A 6,000-nucleotide genomic window follows, 5' to 3' on the forward strand; every position below is an offset into this window, starting at 1 on the left:
GCACCAGGAAACCAAAATCTAGGATATTGTGAGCAATCCTAAATAGAGATTGGCCATGTTAATCACTTGACAAATACTAACAGCAATGAATAGACATAAATTATACAAACTAAAGAAGTTTCATAACACTAGCAAGATGATAATCACAGAAACTACCAAGCAGTTTGGTAAAATATAACTCCTTTGGAGACAAGATGGAAAAGTTTACATGCCTTAATTTTTCAACGAGCTTTTCTGCAAAGACACTTGGAATTTGTTCACACGGGAAGCTCGTTAATGAAAGGTTGACCCAGTTACAGCAAATACAAGCTGGACCAGCCTCTTGTGTTTTTTGAATACTCTGGACAGTTACATACATCTAGAAATTATTATAAGGGCCTACTAACCTACAATTACCAGGCAGAGAGAATTGTTAAGAAAGGACGAAAGTGGTTAAGGATAGGATAAACATATGTCAAATAAATATTTTATTGTTCCTTTTCTGCTTGTTTTATTTTGACTACTCTAGTTTACTGCCCCTTCTGAATGTGTCAGAAGCTATACCAAAAGAAATACCTCTCCACAGAGTGGTGAAAATGCCCAGAAGCTGCAAGAAATATCTAGCCTCTTTTCACGTAGACTTTACGTTAAAAAGTCCCTTACGTATTCTAGGATTACAATAAAGTGGAGAAAAAGACTAAGAATGTAAGACTGGACACATATACCACTGATTTAAATAGGCAGCCAAGATGTGATGCTGGGCATGCTAAGTGGTCCAGGCAAGGAAAAAAGAACGTAATTTTCTTTTTTTAAGGATAATGTAGTTGCAAGACTATTCTTTTTTTCCCAGAGAAAGAATACAAAAGCAAGAAAAATTCTCCCCTGTTGGGGATAACGAGCTATCAAAGATAGTGAGTTTGGCAGGTTGAAGTAGGTGACAGTACATGAGACAAATAAGAAATGAGGCCTGAAGGATCCCCCAGAGTGCAGTTGCTGATGGCATTTAAATTTTTACATCAAATCAAACAGCAGTTTGGAACTGGGCTTCTCTAAATCCTGTATATCACAAAGTTACACTGAGACCATCCTGAGCCCAAGATTTTCTCGTTCTAAACAGAACTCTTCGTGACTTCACACATTTTAGCAGTGGAGAGAAAATCATTACAATGTCTTGCATTTGTATTCTGCATCAGCAGGAACAGAAAATTTACAGCTGGTACATGTCTTCCTGTTTTTTGTTTTCTGCCTTTGTTTTCAGGTTGGAAAGAAGTCAAAAGCCTAGCTTTGCAGAGCCCAGCTAGAAGTCAATAAAAGCAGGAGCAAACCCTGCAAGCCCTAGAACACCAGCCACAGTTACATCACAAACTAAATGCACCACTTGGATTATCTGTTGTTTAAAATAGACGTCTTTAGTATGCTATCCATGTGAATAAAAGCATAAACATTTCAGCTATCAACTCATCAGAACCGCTTGAGCAAGCATAAAATATCTTCTTGGCACCAGGTAGTCACTCTATCCTCTGAAAGAGATTTCTCTCTCAAACCTACTTTTCAGCCACATGCTAATGGGTTCATCTTAAGATAGCAAAGCGATGCATGTTTTTAATATCAGACTTCCTTGCATTGGTGAGAGCTACAGATTTTTTGCTGACAAGACAGTTTTAGAACTACATGAATGGTACATCTTTGTTTAGGGAAAAAAATGAGGTGAGTAAGAATTCTGAACCACAAATGATGCCATGTGAAAGACTAAACTGAGTGCAAGGAGTGTTAAGCACCACTTCACAAATGCAAATGAGGTAAGGTGGAGAATACAGTGAAAGCCCAGCTCTCCCTCAAAATGTGGGGGTTTTTTTTCCAAAAAACCTTCATTCTCTGCAATTTGGTCTATATTTCTATGTTTGTTTTCTGATTCTGTTTATTTTCCCTGTTTATTACTGATCAGGCGTACCAGAAGCAGATCACCCAAGTTCTTTTGATTTGGCTCATTTTTCAAATTCCCCCTAAGCCTCTGGGTATTGTTCTTTAATTATTTCAGAGGACCAGCCACAGCCTTTAAAGCCACAGGATAAGCCGTGCCTGACTGGTCACAGATTTCGCCAGGCACAGACTGAAGCGCTCACACGATTACTACTGATGGTTGAGTGCTGCACGAACTGGAGCACAAGCCTCTTTCTGCTGGGACTGTGATCACAGGCTCATCTTAAGGAAACAAGATGTCTTTCCCTTTTCATCCCCAAGACAAATTAGCATGGTTTTCCTCTGCTTTGGCCATCCACCAGAAAGTCTTCATCCATTGCTCTTCCCAGTTCCCTTACAGGCAAGCATGTCCGATTTTCAGTTCACTCTCTCTAACACCAGTGTCACACCCCTCAGCTGCATTCATATATACACACAACTTCTTTCCCTTAAAGAGAAAACAAAAATTAGAGGCAAGTAGGGAGAGCAGATTGATCACTAAATCTTTGTTGCTGAAGACAGCAAAAGAGCTTAATGAACGCCTTGGCTGAGAGCCCCACCATGGCTTGAGCCAGCTGCTCCTGCGACGACAGCATCAGTGAGGTTTTATTCCCAGCTCAGTCAGCACCTCTCCAGCAAAGGACTTCAATCATGCCAGACGCCACATTTACACTGCAAGGGACCACTGTCTTCTCTATTCCTGTGGGTGGTATATCAGAGAACATCAGGGAGAAATACAAGACAAATCCATGCCTGTCCTAGGCTACTGTGGTCAAATCATTCTTTTTGGATTTGTATCAAATTCCATTTAATGCCATCCATTTCTGTGGTCTCTTTTCTCTATTGCCACTGAGGTTCTCTCAACTGTCCTACTGACAAGTCGGCCTTCTTCTGATGTCCCAAATGGCTGCATGGAAGCAGCATCAGATAAGCACTGGGATGAGTGACTGGGATAACTGATAAAGTTCCTAATTAAAGCCGTTTTCAGCACTCCTGAAAGGTTAACTGGGCCAAAATTTAGAGCACAGGGGCAGGTTTACTTTTAACAATATACACTGTTTGGTAAATAAAAGGCTCTAACAATTTCAAAGAAAGTTGTGCCAAGAACCTTGCAAAAACATTTTCCTCCTGAGAGAATTATATAAATGGTGCAATTCACTTTAAAGCTTTGTAGGTTTAACTTTGCGAGTCTCTTGTAAACACTGAGGTTAATTCACTAAAAACACTGCAGCACTGAAAGTACAATCATTTTATAATCTTAACCATTCATTTCCAATTACATATTCCTAACATTTCAAACACGCCAAAAATCAAAATTACTGGAAAATTGGAAGCGGGTTTAAAGAAATAATTTCTGTCTTTCCCAGTATAAGGTTAGATATCCAGTTACTGGCAGGACTGTACAGATAAGATAATGAAGTCATATTAGGATGGCAGTAACTAAGCTAAGACCTATACTAAACCACTAAATGCACACAGTGTAAACTGCATGGCTCTTGGGCTGAGCTGATAAAGCCTGAACTGAGTCCCTGTGCGATCTATGGAAAGGCTGCTGCTTTACTTTCTGGCATTGGCACAATTACCAAACAGTTCCTCATTACTAGTTGAGCAAAATACTATGGAAAGTCTAAGTAGCACAAGCAGAAATACTCTAGAGGCTTTAAAATGTTCTCAGATGTTCCAAGTGTGTACACACCTGTTTTGTCACTTGCTTGTAATATGCTCATGGAACGGAAAAGGATGGAAATTATAATCTATTTTGAAACAGTGTGATGAGCTGAACTGAACTCTCTCTGTTAATGAGCACAGCAATTTCTAAGCATGTTTTTGATTTCAATACTGCAACAATGATTATTTACTGTGAGGGTAACAGAACAGATGGTGAACACTTCTCTGATCGATATTTATGGGTTGCACATGCAGTACATCGGGACTTTTATTAGCATTGAGGTAATGATTCTAAATTGCAGCTTGTTTGCTTTCTCTATGTAGGATACAACTTCTGTTAATAAATGGAATGGAAAGTAGAAGATGATTACCACTGAAGGGTTACACTTATGCCTTCACTGCCTTGTATTTGATTTATTCAGATTTCATAAGCTAAATCAGAGCAGGCAGGTCATGATAATCTGTGCTCATTCATAATCTGTACTAAATTTAATTAAACATGGGCAATGGAAAAAATCTCAGATCCTGACCTAATCCTCAAATTAAGTTTAACTTGGATTGTTGGAGGGTTTTTTGACACACTATAATGACCTGATAGAGGAGTCCAAACTGTCCCCGCCATTACTGATGAATCTCAAAGGTGCTTGTTTCTGGACTACTTATTTAAGAGCAAGTTTTAATTTACTGAGACTGCTCTGTTAGCACTGTCACTAAAAAGAGACGGTAAAATCAAGGTCAGCATGTACGTCAATATATATGTATATATTTTTATAATGACAGGGTCACCATGGCTGGTGTTATCTCTGTTTTCTAATTACGTTTTGGAGCAGGTAAACCCATTCCTTCTAGTTAGCCTGTAATAGTTTACTGAACTATTTGTGGTACACATTCAAACCCCATTGAGAGATGCTTATGTTGCAGCCATGATGTATCTTTGTGATGGCACTACTTCAGAGGAATATTAAGAGTCACACAACACTTTCTTCTCAGTTTGTGAATGGTAAAGTTGGCAATATTCTCTTCATGATCTAAAGCTGCTTTGCAATATAGATATCTAGCAAGCATCAAAAAGCCTGGTTTGACAGCCACCAAGAACAAAATGTCTGTTTTATCTATGAAGCAAATACAGAACAACATCACAACTACACTAAACTGGCAACACAAGGCCTATTCCTTAATTTGGCCTCTAAATGGAGAGTGCCAGGTGGGACTCCCCTGTGACACCATTCAATTCTCATTCACATTCATAGCAACAATTTTAGATTTCTACAGCCCACACTGAGTTTTTACTGAAAGCCCAGTATTTAGAAACTTAGAGGGAAAAAAGAAGCTTTTAAAAGGTGGAAACAAGGACAGAAGGCCTGGGAAGAATACAAGGATATTGTCCGGGAAGCTAGGGACCAGGTCAGGAAAGCTAAGGCCAAGTTAGAATTAAATCTGGCAAGCAATGTGAAAGAGAACAGGAAAGGTTTCTATAGGTACACAGCAAATAAAAGACAGGCTAGGGACAACGTGGGCCCTCTCCGGAAGCTATCAGGAGAACTGGCTACCGTGGATTTGGAGAAGGCTGAGGTTCTTAATGACTTCTTTGCCTCAGTCTTCACTAGCAAATGCTCTGACCACGCTTCCCAAGGCTTGGAAGGCAGATGCAGGGACTGTGAGAATGAAGACCTTAGGCCCACTGTAGGAGAGGATCAGGTTTGAGACCATCTTAAGAACCTGACGTGCACAAGTCCATGGAACCTGATTAAATCCATTCATGGGTCCTGAAGGAGCTGGCGAATGAAGTTGTTAAGCCACTGTCCATCATATTTGAAAAATCATGGCAGTCAGGTGAAGTTCCTGATGACTGGAAGAAGGGTAATATAACCCTCATTTTCAAGAAGGGGAAAATGGAAGACCCAGAGAACTACAGACCAGTCAGTCTCACCTCTGTGCCTGGCAAAATCTTGGAGCAGATTCTCCTGGAAAGCATGCTAAGGCACATGAAAAACAACAAGATGGTTGGTGACAGCCAACATGGCTTCACTAAGGGCAAATTCTGCCTGACCAATTTGGTGGCCTTCTGTGATGGGGCTACAGAACTGATGGACAGGGGCAGAGCAGTTGACATCATCTACCTGGACTTTTGCAAAGCATTCGACACTGTCCCGCAAGACATCCTTGTCTCTAAATTGGAGAGACATAAATTTGATAGGTGGACCACCCAGTGGATAAAGAATTGGCTGGATGGCCACACGCAAAGAGTTGTGGTCAATGGCTTGATGTCCAGGTGGAAACCTGTAACGAGTGGTGTCCCTCAGGGATCAGTGTTGGGACCGGTCCTGTTCAACATCTTGGTCAGCGACATGGACAGTGGGATTGATGTGCCCCCAGTGAGTTTGCCAACGACAC

The sequence above is a fragment of the Strigops habroptila genome, chromosome Z (genome assembly GCF_004027225.2).
Source record: "Strigops habroptila isolate Jane chromosome Z, bStrHab1.2.pri, whole genome shotgun sequence".
NCBI classification, from domain to species: domain Eukaryota; kingdom Metazoa; phylum Chordata; class Aves; order Psittaciformes; family Psittacidae; genus Strigops; species Strigops habroptila.